The sequence below is a fragment of the Ranitomeya variabilis genome, chromosome 2 (assembly GCF_051348905.1).
Source record: "Ranitomeya variabilis isolate aRanVar5 chromosome 2, aRanVar5.hap1, whole genome shotgun sequence".
Lineage (NCBI taxonomy): Eukaryota > Metazoa > Chordata > Amphibia > Anura > Dendrobatidae > Ranitomeya > Ranitomeya variabilis.
In genome coordinates this window covers 461,359,334-461,374,944 of record NC_135233.1, presented here as the reverse complement: position 1 = coordinate 461,374,944, position 15,611 = coordinate 461,359,334, and positions in this window count along the sequence as shown.

The following is a 15,611-nucleotide window of genomic DNA, read 5'->3' as shown; positions in this document are numbered from 1 at the left end:
TGGAGATGGGAATACCCTTTTAAGTGCCTTGAGTAAATGGAACGTTGGCTGCTCAAAAATAGTTGACTCACCTATATCTGGCCCTTCAGAACTCCAATTTTGGAATCAGCATGGGTCCCAGACATGGGATGACCATTTTAAGTCCTAGAGACCTCAGCAGCTGAGGACATTTTCTCCTTATATTCCAACTTCATAGCGAAGATGAATTTGTTATATGCTAGAAATCCCTCATACTCCGGCATTTTTCCTAACATCGTGACATGACATTCTTTCAAACATAGCAAATCCAGTCACGTTGGATGCAGCATTAGCTTAATTTATTTATTAATATGCTATAGATTAGTAATTGCTGTTACTCCCATGTTCCCGAGCTAAAGTAGGTCATGCTTCCGGTAAAAAAATGGACTATGCAAATCTTCCAGATGTTTATCAATGGCATTCTGCACATACCTCATTATAAAAATAAATATTCTTCTTCTTAAGGGAGGATTCAGTTCTAAGGTGAAACTGAGAACATCCCAAGTGCAGGAGGATACACTACAGATTGGGAAGACCGGAATAAAGTCAAGTTTCCTGTTCAGTAACAAATAAGTTTAAGTCTCTGATTAATATTATTTACACATCCTATAAATTGAGCCTTCCCTACTGAGCAAATATTATTTTTTTGTGCTTTCCTTTTCCTCCCCGTTTCCCGAGATCCTGACTTTTTTTTATTTTTCTGTCGATATAGCTGTATGAGATTTTTTTTTTTGTTTTTTTTTTGCTTGTAGGATTCCATTAAGTTTATCATAAGATATTCTGAAAAATTGGGACGAAAATTCAAAGTGTGGTGAAATGGTGACACAAATGCAATTCACCATTGTTTTTTTCTGGGTTTTGTTTTGATGGCGTTTATTGTTGGGTAAAACTGATTTCTCATCGTGTTTCTTCAGGTTCGTACGGATATGGTTTTACCAACATCAAGAGGACTTTTTTTTATACTGTACTGCTTAATTAAAAAAATCAGACCTTCGCTATCAAAAATTTTGTTTGCATTGACATTTTCTGTGACTCATAACTTTTTTCATTTTTCAGTCAATTGAGCCATATGACTAATCAAATCCCCCATATATGTACTAGAGAGAAAATAGAGGAAAAAAACAAAATAACGTATCTTTAAAACTAAATAAATTTAAAGATACTTTATTTAATTTTAACCCCTTAAGCCCCAAGAGTGGTTTGCACGTTAATGACCGGGCCAATTTTTACAATTCTGACCACTGTCCCTTTATGAGGTTATAACTCTGGAACGCTTCAACAGATCTTGGCGATTCTGACATCATGTTCTCATGACATATTGGACTTCATGATAGTGGTAAAATTTCTTTGATATAACTTGCATTTATTTGTGAAAAAAACGAAAATTTGGCGAAAATTTTGAAAATTATGCAATTTTCCAACTTTGAATTTTTATGCCCTTAAAACACAGAGATATGTCGCACAAAATAATTAATAAGTAACATTTCCCACATGTCTACTTTACATCAGCACAATTTTGGAACCAACATTTTTTTTTTGTTAGGGAGTTATAAGGGTTAAAATTTGACCAGCAATTTCTCATTTTTACAACACTAATATTTTTTAGGGACCACATCACATTTGAAGTCATTTTGAGGGGTCCATATGATAGAAAATAACCAAGTGTGACACCATTCTAAAAACTGCACCCCTCAAGGTGCTCAAAACCACATTCAAGAAGATTATTAACCCTTCAGGTTTCACAGGAATTTTTGGAATGTTTAAAAAAAAAATGAACATTTAACTTTTTTTCACAAAAAAATGTACTTCAGATCCAATTAGTTTTATTTTACCAAGGGTAACAGGAGAAAATAGACCCCAAAAGTTGTTGTACAATTTGTTCTGAGTACGCTGATACCTCATATTTTGGGGGTAAACCACTGTTTGGGTGCATGGCAGAGCTCGGAAGGGAAGGGGCGCCGTTTGACTTTTCAATGCAAAATTGACTGGAATTGAGATGGGACACCAAGTCACGATTGGAGAGCCCCTGATGTGCCTAAACATTGAAACCCCCCACAAGTTACACCATTTTGGAAAGTAGACCCCCTAAGGAACTTATCTAGATGTGTGGTGAGCACTTTAACAAAACAAGTGCTTCACAGAAGTTTATAATGCAGAGCCGTAAAAATAAAAAATCATATTTTTTCACAAATATGGTCTTTTCGCCCCCAATTTTTTATTTTCCCAAGGGTAAGAGAAGAAATTGGACCCCAAACGTTGTTGTGCCATTTGTTCTGAGTATGCTGATACCCAATATGTGGGGGTAAACCACTGGGCGCATGGCAGAACTTGGAAGGGAAGGAGCGCCGTTTGACTTTTCAATGCAAAATTGACTGGAATTGAGATGGGACGCCATGTTGGGTTTGGAGAGCCCCTGATGTGCCTAAACATTGAAACCCCCCACAAGTGACATCATTTTTGAAAGTAGACCCCCTAAGGAACTTATCTAGATGTGTGGTGAACACTTTGACCCACCAAGTACTTCACAGGAGTTTATAATGCAGAGCTGTCAAAATAAAAAATCATATTTTTTCACAAATATGATCTTTTTGCCCCCAATTTTTTATTTTCCCAAGGGTAAGAGAAAAAATAGGACCCCAAAACTTGTTGAGCCATTTGTCCTGAGTATGCCGAGCCCCTGATGTGCCTAAACATTGAAACCCCCCACAAGTTACACCATTTTGGAAAGTAGACCCCTAAGGAACTTATCAAGATGTGTTTTGACAGCTTTGAACCCCTAAGTGTTTCTCTACAGTTTATAACGCAGAGCTGAGAAAATAAAAATTCACAAAAATTAATTTTTGCCCCCAGTTTTTTATTTTCCCAAGGGTAAAAAAAGAAATTCGACCCCCAAAGTTGTTATCCAATTTGTCCTGAGTACGCTGATACCCCATATGTGGGGGGGGGGGGAACCACCGTTTGGGCGCATGGAAGAGCTCAAAAGGGAAGAAGCGCCGTTTGGAATGCAGACTTAGATGGATTGGTCTGCAGGCATCACGTTGAATTTGCAGAGCCCCTGATGCACCTAAACAGTAGAAACCCCCCACAAGTGACACCATTTTGGAAAATAGACCCCCCAAGGAACTTATCTAGATGTGTTGTGAGGACTTTGAACCCCCAAGTGTTTCACTACAGTTTATAACGCAGAGCCGTGAAAATAAAAAATCATTTTTTTTCCACAAAAATTATTTTTTAGCCCCCTGTTTTGTATTTTTCCAAGGGTAACAGGAGAAATTGGACACCAAACTTTGTTGTCCAATTTGTCCTGAGTACGCTGATACCCCATATGTGGGGGGAACCACCGTTCGGGCGCATGGCAGAGCTCGGAAGGGAAGGAGCGCCATTTGGAATGCAGACTTAGATGGATTGGTCTGCAAGCGTCATGTTGCATTTTGCAGAGCCCCTGATGCACCTAAACAGTAGAAACCCCCCACAAGTGACCCCATATTGGAAACTAGACCCCCCAAGGAACTTATCTATATGTGTTGAGAACTTTGAACCCCCAAGTGTTTCACTACAGTTTATAACGCAGTCGTGAAAATAAAAATTATTTTTTTCCCACAAAAATGTTTTTTTTAGCCCCCCAAATTTTTATTTTGCCAAGGGTAACAAGAGAAATTGGACACCAATTGTTGTTGTCCAATTTGTTTTGAGTATGGTGATACCCCATATGTTGGAGTAAACCCCTGTTTTGGCGCACGGGAGAGCTCGGAAGGTAAGGAGCACTGTTTTACTTTTTCAGTGCAGAATTGGCTGGAATTGAGATCGGACGCCATGTCGCGTTTCGAGAGCCCTGATATGCCTAAACAGTGGAAACCCCCAATTCTAACTGAAACCTTATCCCAAGCACACCCTAACCCTAATCCCAACCATAACCCTAACCACACCCCTAACTCTGACACACCCTTAACCCTAATCCCAACTGTAAATGTAAGCCAAACCCTAACTTTAGCCCCAACCCTAACCCTAACTTTAGCCCCAACCCTAACTGTAGCCCTAACCTTAACTTTAACTTAACTTTAGGCCCCAGCCCTAACCCTAACTTTAGCCCCAGCCCTAACCTTAACTTTAACCCCAGCCCTAACCCTAACTTTAGCCCCAACCCTAACTGTAGCCCTAACCCTAGCCACAACCCTAGCCCTAATCCTAGCCCCACCCCTAACCCCAACACTAACCCCAACCCTAGCCCTAACCCTAACCCTAACTCTAGCCCTAACTCTAGCCCTAGCCTTAGCCCTAACCCTAATCCTAGCCCTAACCCTAGCCCCAACCCTAACCCTAGCCCTAACCCTAGCCCTAACCCTAGCCCCAATGGGAAAGTGGAAATAAATACATTTTTTTATGTTTCCCTAACTAAGGGGGTGATGAAGGGGGGGTTGATTTACTTTTATAGCGGGTTTTTTAGCGGATTTTTATGGTTGGCAGCTGTCACACACTAAAAGACGCTTTTTATTGCAAAAAATATTTTTTGCGTTACCACATTTTGAGACCTATAATTTTTCCATATTTTGGTCCACAGACTCATGTGAGGTCTTGTTTTTTGCGGGACGAGTTGACGTTTTTATTGGTACCATTTTTGTACATATGACATTTTTTGATCGCTTTTTATTTCGATTTTTGTGAGGCAGCATGACCAAAAACCAGCTATTCATGAATTTCTTTTTGGGGGGCGTTTATACCGTTCCACATTTGGTAAAATGGATGGAGCAGTTTTATTCCTCGGGTCTGTACGAATACAGTGATACCTCATTTACATAATTTTTTAATGTTTTGGCGCTTTTATACGATAAAAACTATTTTATAGAAAAAAATTATTATTTTTGCATCGCTTTATTCTGAAGACTATAACTTTTTTATTTTTTTGCTGATGATGCTTTATGGCAGCTCGTTTTTTGCGGGACATGATGAAGTTTTCAGCGGTACCATGGTTATTTATATCCCCCTTTTTGATCGCATGTTATTCCACTTTTTGTTCGGCGGTATGATAATAAAGCGCTGTTTTTGCCTTGTTTTTTTTTTTTTTTTACGGTGTTCACTGAAGGGGTTAACTAGTGGGACAGTTTTATAGGTCGGCTCGTTATGGACGCGGCGATACTAAATATGTGTACTTTTATTGTTTTTTTTAATTTAGATAAAGAAATGTATTTATGGGAACAATATATTTTTTTACCTTTATTTAGGATTTTTTTTGTTGTTGTTTTTTTTTTAAAACATTTAAAAAAATTTTTTTATTTACTTTATCCCAGGGGGGACATCACTGTATAGTGACAGATCGCTGATCTGACACTTTGCAGAGCACTGTGTCAGAACAGTGATCTGACATGCAGGGCTCCTGGCTTACTAGCGCCTGCTCTGAGCAGGCACTTGGTAAGCCACCTCCCTGCAGGACCCGGAAGTAGCCCCACGGCCATTTTGGATCCGGGGCCTGCAGGGAGGAGCACATCGCCTTGTACCGATCGTCTCAGGGAAGCATGCAGGGAGCCCCCTCCCTGCGCGATGCTTCCCTGTACCGCCGGAACACTGTGATCATGTTTGTTCACAGTGTGCTGGGGGTTAATGTCCCGGGGGCAGTCCGTGACCGCTCCTGGCACATAGTGCCGGATGTCAGCTGCGATAGTCAGCTGACACCCGGCCGCGATCGACTGCATATGACGTACTATCCCGTTACTGGGAATTAAGTCCCAGGTCACCTTGACGGGATAGTACGTCATATGGGATTAAGGGGTTAAAGATATTTAATTTTAAAGATACGTCATTTTGTTTTTTTCCTCTATTTTCTCTCTAGTACATACATGGGGGATTTGATTAGTTATATTTATTTGGAGGTTGTATTTGCTATTCTGGACTTTTGAAATGTACACAATTGAGCCATATTGTGGCTTTTATTTTTACGTGGTGGGCTGTAGTTTTCATTGATACCATTTTGCGGTATATACACATCATTTTGATATCTCTTTATTGCATTTTTTTGTCCTAAACCAAAAAAAATGTTGGGGCATTTTGATTTTTTTTTTTTATGCTTTACTGCATTTACCATATACAATTTTTTATTTTGTAATTAGACTTATCGATAAGACAACACCAAAATGTTTTTTTTTGCATATTTTAATTGTATTTATTTTTGAATCAGGAAAGGTGGAGATGGGATTGAAATGTTCTTTTGTATTTTTTTAATGTTTGATTTTTTTTTTCAAAAACTTTTTTCTTACTACTTCTCCACAGAGTCAGGTATGGTTTAGCTCTATCATTTTAATAGTCCATAACTTAGGGGGAACAGTCGTCTTGAATTGGGGACGATGACCTTGATCTCCATAGGTGTTCTCACCCTAAAATGACTGTCACAGTTTGTCCTTCTGTTCCGATATTGGGCTCTAAGGGTTTGTGCACAAACCAACTGTTAGACACCAGCAAAAATTTTTAAGAAAAATCTGCTTCAGAAAAACGTTGGCAGTGTTTTTGGCGCAGTCATCTTTATTTTTAAATTGTGTATATAAAATACTGAGCAGCTTCCAAATAGAATCCACCTGAAGAACAGTCAGGACTGAGGTCACTTCTTTTTCACGACTTTCAGAGACGCTCAAAAACACTGAACATATGTACAGCAAGTCGTTTTGACTAAAGAAGAGCAAACCCTAACTGAAAAGTTTGGGGTCCATACTGGACATATAGTGCTCGGTGCTGAACACGGACTTCTCCTGGAAGATCGTTTTACAGTTCGGGAGTCCAAGGAGGAGAAAGAGAGAGAAAGAAAGAGAGAGACACTTTGGATTAAAGTTGGGTCTAACTCGACTAACCCGAACTTCCACTGGTCCGCTCATCCCTAGTTTTGACATGTTCATTCAGTTTTAGCATTGGGGCCCATGAGCTTCAAGTTATGCCACTGATGAGACAGGAACACATCACAAAAATAGGGGAAGACATAAAGTGGCAAAATTTGGGCACGCTCCAATGGGTCAAGCACGGATGCAAAGGGGAAACACAAAAGTAGCAGTAGAAGTAATATTATATGTTAAAAAAAACTAGCTATGGATGAAAAGATATTTAGCTGCCCCATCAAAAACAACTTATTATATAACCAAGAAAAAAAAATGAAGGTTAAAATTTTCTTGAATGTGACAAAACGTCCAAGAGCATGAACTGGGAACGAGAGGCAAAGTCTTTACATTATTCATGATATCCAGGACTGGATCATTAGTTAATAACTATAAGGAATGCAACAAAACCTACGAAGGATGAAATGTCCATTAGTCAGACAAACGTGTGTTGTGCACGCTAGATTAAAAGATTAATAAAGTCGAAAACAATATGAACGTGATTTGTTTCTATTTGTTTCTAGCATATCGTATCCTGTGGGTATGTTATATTTTCTTAGCTCAGAATAATATTACTTTCAATGGTATTTTTTGCTTTGATCTTTGATTTAAGAAAGAAAATGAAAAATTAGATGGTCATAAGTGAAACATATCCACCTTGTTGCTAGTCACATATATTACTATAACAGTGTTTTATCGGCTGGAGATTATCACTACAGGACTAGGTGTCTTGTGCCTCCTAGTCCTACCACACCCCCACCACTGATTAGTCGCTTTCTGTCAATGTAGAGTGTACACAGGAAGCAGCCAATCAGTGATGTGGGCGGGGTTATACAGAGCTCAGCATTCAGAGCTCTTCTAGATCTTCAGAAAAAACGTGATTGTATAAAAACTGCTGCACCCAGTACACTAAGTAATACATCACTGGAATCAGGGTCTCTATCTCTACAACATGCTTATTTCAAAAACCTGCAAATAGATTAGATTTTAATAGAAATGGAATGTACATATAATGTATATTTATTGGTATCTTAGTTAGTTATACAGTATTATACAGTAATGTGTAAATCTGGCTAAACGCATGCAATATCGGCCAGACACAGTCACAGCGGATATCTATGTCTCCAATGCCCCCAAACACATGAACATTTGGCTTGGACATGAGTTAATTTTAATTTCAAAGGGGAAAGCGGAGGAAGGATCTGCCGAACGACTCTGATGGATGCTAAACTTCGGAAGAAAAGAGTTGGATGTTTAAAATCAAACTGCCCAACGCCTGTCTCACTTGATGGATGAGCGTCGGGAGGCCCCAATACACATTAGATGGGGATATCATCAGGGTCAGCTAACTTTTATCCAATGTCTATAGGAGCCTTAAATAATGTTAAAGTGGTTGTCCAGGACTGTAATATAGACAGCTTATTCTTAGGATAGGTCATCAATGTCTGATTGGTGGGAGTGTCACACCCGGCATCACGCCGATCAGCAGTTCCCGATGCTGGCAAAAGACAGAACTCTTATGGAGCTGCACAACTCCATCAATGGAATAGTGGCTGTGGCCGGGTATTGCACTTCTGCCCCCTATTGGTTTCAGTAGGTGGCGGAAGTGCAGAGCAGTACCTGGCTGTGGCCACTGTACTGTCCTGTGCAGCTCCGCAACAGAGCAGTTCCGGCCGCCGTCGACACCAGGAACAGCTGATTTGTGGGATGCCTGGTATCACCCCCCACCAATCAGACAGTGATGACCTACCCTGGAGATAGGTCATCAATGTTAAAAACCCTTTAAGATAGTTAAATATTAAACTAATTCTATAGCCCAATTAATCAAGAAGATTATGTAAAAAAAATAATGAAAAATCAGAGTAGAATTTTTGGACTTCATTAGCACAATATATATATGTACAGTCTGATCAATATCATGTTAAATTACTAATCACAAATGGAAAGACATTTAGTCGCCCTATCAAAAACAACCAATTATATAATCAAAAAAACTAATCTGTCATGAAAAAAAAGAAATAGATTTCTAAACTTATTGGTGTCAAGGGCCGGAGTAAGTTGTATAGAACTTTTAAGGGATATTAAGATGAGATCGAATTGATAGCTATCTACACTTTAAGATCAGAGAAATTTAAATTACAAAGTTTTCTATTAATACAACTAATTTGTCACCTATATGACAGAGAAGTATGTAGCTCAGCTGTACATGAGCTGACGTTATCCGTAGGGTGAAGTTATAATGATCCTTAGGAGGAGTTATGTATCAGACTTCTAAGTGTGCACTAAATAAGGTAACACTGAAGCCGTCCATGGGAGACGGACATTTACCTCCCATGACTACTCAATAAACGTCTATGCTTGAATCATCCATTCATACATGTTTACAGCACATTCCTTCTGTGGAAACCAAGGATTGACATTTGGAAATCTAACATACGTGATCCTTGTCCCACCTGCGACTGCTGCGGGAACACTGTTATCTTGCCCCAAAACACCCAAGATCAAGGGTGGGCAATTAGTTTTCCCGAAGAATCACATGAGAGACCGTGACTGTTGTTGAGGACTGAACCAGTTAACTGAAATTAATTCTGTTCAATATTTTCTATTTTACATTAATGTTAATTTTATTGCTTAATATTGAACAGAATTAACAGAATTAACTGCTAATACAAGTTGCATATTTTCTTACCAGTTTATAAATCATACTGCTCCTGTTTTTAATCTTTGTACTTTGATCAACAGCTCAAATCACACAGTATGATGTCCACACAAGCCAACCACACAGTATGATGTCCACACAATCCAACCACACAGTATGATGTCCACACAATCCAACCACACAGTATGATGTCCACACAATCCAACCATACAGTATGATGTCCACACAATCCAACCACACAGTATGATGTTCCCACAGTATGATGACCCTACACTCCTCCATACACAGCAAGATCACCTCCACATAGTATGATTTTCCTACAGTATGATGGCCCACACAATTCCCCTCATACAGTATTATGTCCTCCAAATAGTACGATGGCCTCCACTTCCCCCCACACAGTATGATGTTCCCAACAAAGTAACATGGCCGCCACAGCTCCTCTCACATATGATGTTTCCTACGCAGTATATTATGGCATCCACAACCCCCTACACAATATGATTGCCCCCACAGTTCACCAACACACAATATACAGTAATTACCTCACAAATCACTACACACAGCATGACGTCCACACAATAAATCCACATAGTTAGATGTTCCCACAGTATGATGGCCCTGCAATCCCCTAAACACAGTATGATCACCCCCACACAGTATGATTCCCCTACACTATGATAACTCACACAACTGCCCTCAAACAGTATTATGTCCCCCAAACAGTATGATGGCTTCCACAGCCCCACACAGTATGATGCTTCCAACAAAGTGTCATGGCCTCCACAGTTCCCCTCATAGTGTGATGTTTCCTATATAGTATATGAAGGCCTACACAGTCCGCTACACAGTATGATTTCTCCACAGTCCACCCACACCTTACACACAATATGATGACCCAAAATCTCTACACACAGTGTGATGGTGCTACAATCCCCCAAACACAATATGATCACCCCCACACAGTATGATTCTCCTACAATATGATGGCTCACACAACTCCCTTCAAAAAGTATTATGTCCCCCAAACAGTATGATAGCTTCCACAGCCTCTACACAGTATGATGTCCCCAGCAAAGTGTCATGGCCTCTACAGCCCCCCTCACAGTATGATGTTTCCTATGTAGTATGGGATGGCCTCCATAGTCATTTACACAGTATGACTTCTCCGCAGTCTACCGGCACACCATAAGCAATATGATGACCCCACAAATCACTACACACAGTGTGATGGTGCTACAATCCCCCAAACACAATATGATCACCCCACACAGTATCATTCTCCTACATTATGATGGTTCACACAACTCCCTTCAAACAGTATGATGTCCCCAACAAAGTGTCATGGCCTCTATAGCCCCTCTCACAGTATGATGTTTCCTACATAGTACTGTATGTGATGGCCTCCATAGTCACTTACACAGTATGAGTTCTCAGCAGTCCACCGACACATCATACACAATATGATGACCCCACAAATCACTACACACAGTATGATGCCCCCACAGTCCACCATATATAGCATGATACCCCCACATAGCATGATGTCCCCACAGCCCTCCGCACAGTATGCTGGCCCCACCATGGCTCACCAATATGATGGCCTTCTTAGCTCCCCACAGTATGATGTTCCCCACACATTATGATTGTCTCCACAGCCCCACACACAGTATGATGTCTCAACAGTTCCCACCACAATAAACGGCATGATTACCTCACAGATCCCTACAAACAGTATGATACCAACCCACAGCCCGCTAAACAGTATTATGACAGTCAGACCCTATCCACACAGTATGATGTGCTCACATATTCCCCCACAAGTGACTGACAATAAAAAAAAATACTGCTCACCTCACTACATTTCCCTGGCAGGTTCCACTGGTCTTTTCTGTGTGTGGATTGAGGCTATAGATAATATCTCTGAGTACAGTCTTATACTTTTTCTGATTTCCCAATTTTTTTGTTGTATGTACATCTTTGACATCTTAGGAACACATAGGAACACAATTCCTAAGGGTATTTGCGCAGGCAGGGATGGACTGGCCATCTGGCAAATGCCAGAAGGGCCTGTCTGGTCATGGGCTGCCTTGCCTGCTACATTGTTAACAGAATCAGTGTTCTCAAGATACCCATACTGTTAAGAGTTGTGATGGAGCACAAAGTCGCTGACTCCGTCACTTACCCCAGCAGCCGCAGGTATCATTAGAAATATTGGTGTTGTAGAAAATCTTCCTTTCCTCCATCCAGGGTAATATTAGTAATATATCCCATCTGGTTCATGGGGACTGGGGCAACATGGGCCTGTGTGATTTCAATTGCCAGGACTGAATTTCAACCCCTGTCCGTACCTGGTGGAAAATGATTGTACTTGGGTTGATTTGAACCAATAACCCGAGCAATGGAAACCTACAATGCTAACCTGTCGGAATAATGTTTATTATTGCATATATTACAACTACTATCAGGGCCGGACTGGGACTAAAATTCAGCCCTGGCATTTGAAGTTACACAGGCCCACTTGTCACATGGTGACTGTATAATATCTTTGTACACTTGTAGGCAGGGCCAGTTTTAGGCAAAGTGGGGCCCTAGGCAAAGTTTAGAAAGGGGGCCCCAAATGCTAATATATTGCACATCACACAAAAGCATTTCGGTTGTATTTACAAGCGCTGAGTTCAGGCCGCTAAATGAGTTTGATCGACAATACTGAAGTTGTTCAACGCTTGTTTCCCAGCCTCTTTCCACTAGCTGAGGAATAATGATGGGACAGAACGATCACTAATAGATCACTAACAGATCACCGTACAGTATTATTTTATCAGCAGCACATCTACAGTTAACACTGGCGATGTGCTGCTGAGAACAATGATTTTTGTTGCAGCAAAAACAATCTGAATATGCAGCATTTTACTTGTTTAGTAAAATACACCCCATAGTCCTCCATGTATTATAATGTGCACCACAGTCCTCCATATAGTATAATACACTCCCTATAGTCCTCCATATATTAAAATATACTGCTCAGTCCTCCATATAGCATAATACACTCCTCATAGTGCTCCATATAGTATAATGCACCGCTATAGTCATCCATGTAGTACAATTCACTTCCCATAGCATAATGCACCCCATAGTTCTTCATATAGTATAACGTATTCCCCATAGTCCTCAATACAGTATAATGCAGCCCACATATAGTATAATGCAGCCACCACCCTACAGAATATAATGCAGCCACCCCAGAGTATAATGCAGCCAACCCAGAGTATAATGCAGCCACCACATAGAATATAATGCAGCCCCCTCATAGTTTAATGCAGCCCCTCATAGAGTATGATGCAATCACTCCTCAAAGAATATAAATATAATACAGCCCCCCATAGAATATAATGTAGCCCCGAATAGAATATAATACAGCCCACCTCCCCACAGAATATAATGCAGCCCCATCAAAGAGTATGATGCAATCATCCCTCATAAAATCTAATACAGCCCCCCATAGAATATAATACAGCCCACCTCCCCATAATATATCATGCAGCCCCCATAGAATATAATGCAGCCCCCCATAGTATATAACACAGCCTCCCCCATAGAATATAATATACCACCATAGTATATAACACAGCCTCCCCTATAGAATATAATATATCCCCACAATAGTATATAACACAGCCACATAGTATATAATATGGCCTCCCCATAGAATATTATACCCCCATAGTATATAGCACAACCTGCATAGTATATAGCAAAGCCCACATAGTATATAGCACAACCCGCATAGTATATAGCACAACCCGCATAGCAATTAACACAGCCCATGTAGTAGTATACAGCACAGCCCACACAGTAGTATACAGCACAGCCCACGTAGTATACAGCACAGCCCACGTAGCAGTACAGTATACAGCACAGCCAACGTAGCAGTATACAGTACCGTCCACGTAGCAGTATACAGCACAGCCCACAAAGCAGTATACAGCACAGCACACATAGATTTATACAGCACAGCCCACACAGTAGTATATAGCACAGCCCACGTAGCAGTATACAGCACAGCCCATGTAGTAGTATACAGCACAGCCCACACAGTATTATATAGCACAGCTCACATAGTAGTATACAGCACAGCCCACATAGTAGTATATAACAAATCCCACACAGTAGTATATAGCGCAGCCCATATAGTAGTATACAGCACAGCCCGCATCTCTCCTCCCCCCCCCCCCCCCGAGAATGGCCGCACAGTCCAGTGGAAAAAAACACACTCCTCACCTCTCCTCCTGCCCACGTTGCTCCCTGCTCCTGTCTCGGCGGCTGCCACTGCACTGCCTGGGACACAGTGAGTGTGCGCGCACCCGCAGTGTCAGAGGCAGAGTGGGGAATGATGGGAGAGGGAGCGTCAGCAAGCAGACGCTCTCTCCTCCATCATTGCATTCAGCTGTAGTTGAATGCGACGGCGCTGGTGGCACCGGCCCTCCTGGCATTTGCCAGAACTGCCCGATGTCCAGTCCGGCCCTGACTACTATGTACTACTGTTTATTGGTGCATGAGTCTCTGCCATTGTCTAAAAAAAATAAAAGAGTACCAGGATGTTTCCGCTCACTGTTCACACTGTGCGTAGTTGGAGCACATTCTGCTTTCAGTTTACAAGCTGCCAGACGAGAAGCTAAGATCCCGAGCTGTAAGAAATACCAGTTGTAAGCTGCGCTATCTTTGTTCATGAATAAATATTTCTTCACTATTGAACAGCAGGACTGTACACAGATTAATCCACTGCCAACATAACCCCCCAGCCACCGTGCTGTCCAAGAGCTGTTACTGGCTAAGTCATGAAAATAACCTCCAACACCTATGAGAAGGTTTGAAAAGAGAAACTAGTTCCCATTGCAGCCACTCACTTCAATTTTTAAAGTGTGCCTGAGAGATGGAACCTCAGCGTGCTCTGTCCGAGTTGAACCCATGATTTCAACAACATTACTAACCAATGAGCCACCATGCTGCCCAGGAGATTATTTATAGGTAGGTTATCAATATGACTACCAGCAGCAATGGCAAGATCATGAAAAAGAAAGCTAGATGCCCAAGGCATCAAATCAGTTAATTGATTTTAAATTTTGAAGCGTACCTGAGAGGTAGAATCTCATTATTGTTGGTCAGAGTTGAACCAATCACTCCAGTGCTAACCACTGAGCCACTGTATTACCTGGCAATTGCCACTGTGCTACACTATAAGTATCACCAAGCCACCACCATCACTGTAGGAATCAATAAGCTCTCACTATGCTTCACTATAGACATCCCCAAGCCCCCCCACCATGCTTCACTGTAGGCAGGGTGTTCCTTTCAGTGTATGCTTAATTTTCCATCCTCCAAACAGTGCATAATGACACACTTGGGTTACAGCATAATGACACTAAAACTTTGGGTACAGGGTAATGACACTGATACCTTGAATAGGAAGTAATGACGCTGACAATTACGGAACAGAATAATTACACACTGATTCTTGGGATCTAGATATATAATCGTCTAAGGTCCACTTCCGTCTATCTGTTTTCCACTTCCGTCTGTCTGTCATGGCGGCTGTCACCGCGTCACTGATTGGTCGTGGCTGGCTGGGCGCGACCAATCAGCGACAGTGTAATAATTATAGGGGATAACTCAGGAGACTCTTTGCGTGGAACAAGACAACTACAGGACACAATTTTATAAGTGGTAAAGTCTATATTATCACATGGTGATTCAAACAGGTGCAGAGAGAAACTCAAGTCCACAACACTTGGAGTAAATATTAAATGCAGCTTAGCAGTCTATAGGAAACTTCAGAGAAAAATGCAATCACGCAGAAAGTCTATGAAGCACAATTATTCTTGAGGATACTTGACATGAATAAGTCCTTGCTTAGTTCAAAACACAGATAGATATGCTTATAAGGCAGTTCAAATAATATCTTAGCTCAACCAGGGAGGCCTGGGTAATAGTCTCAGGTTCTTGCAGAGCAGCAACAGCTTACATGTCCAGCAAATGCAGATGGAAGTAAACACGAGCAGCAGATGGAGGATTACTGGAACTGG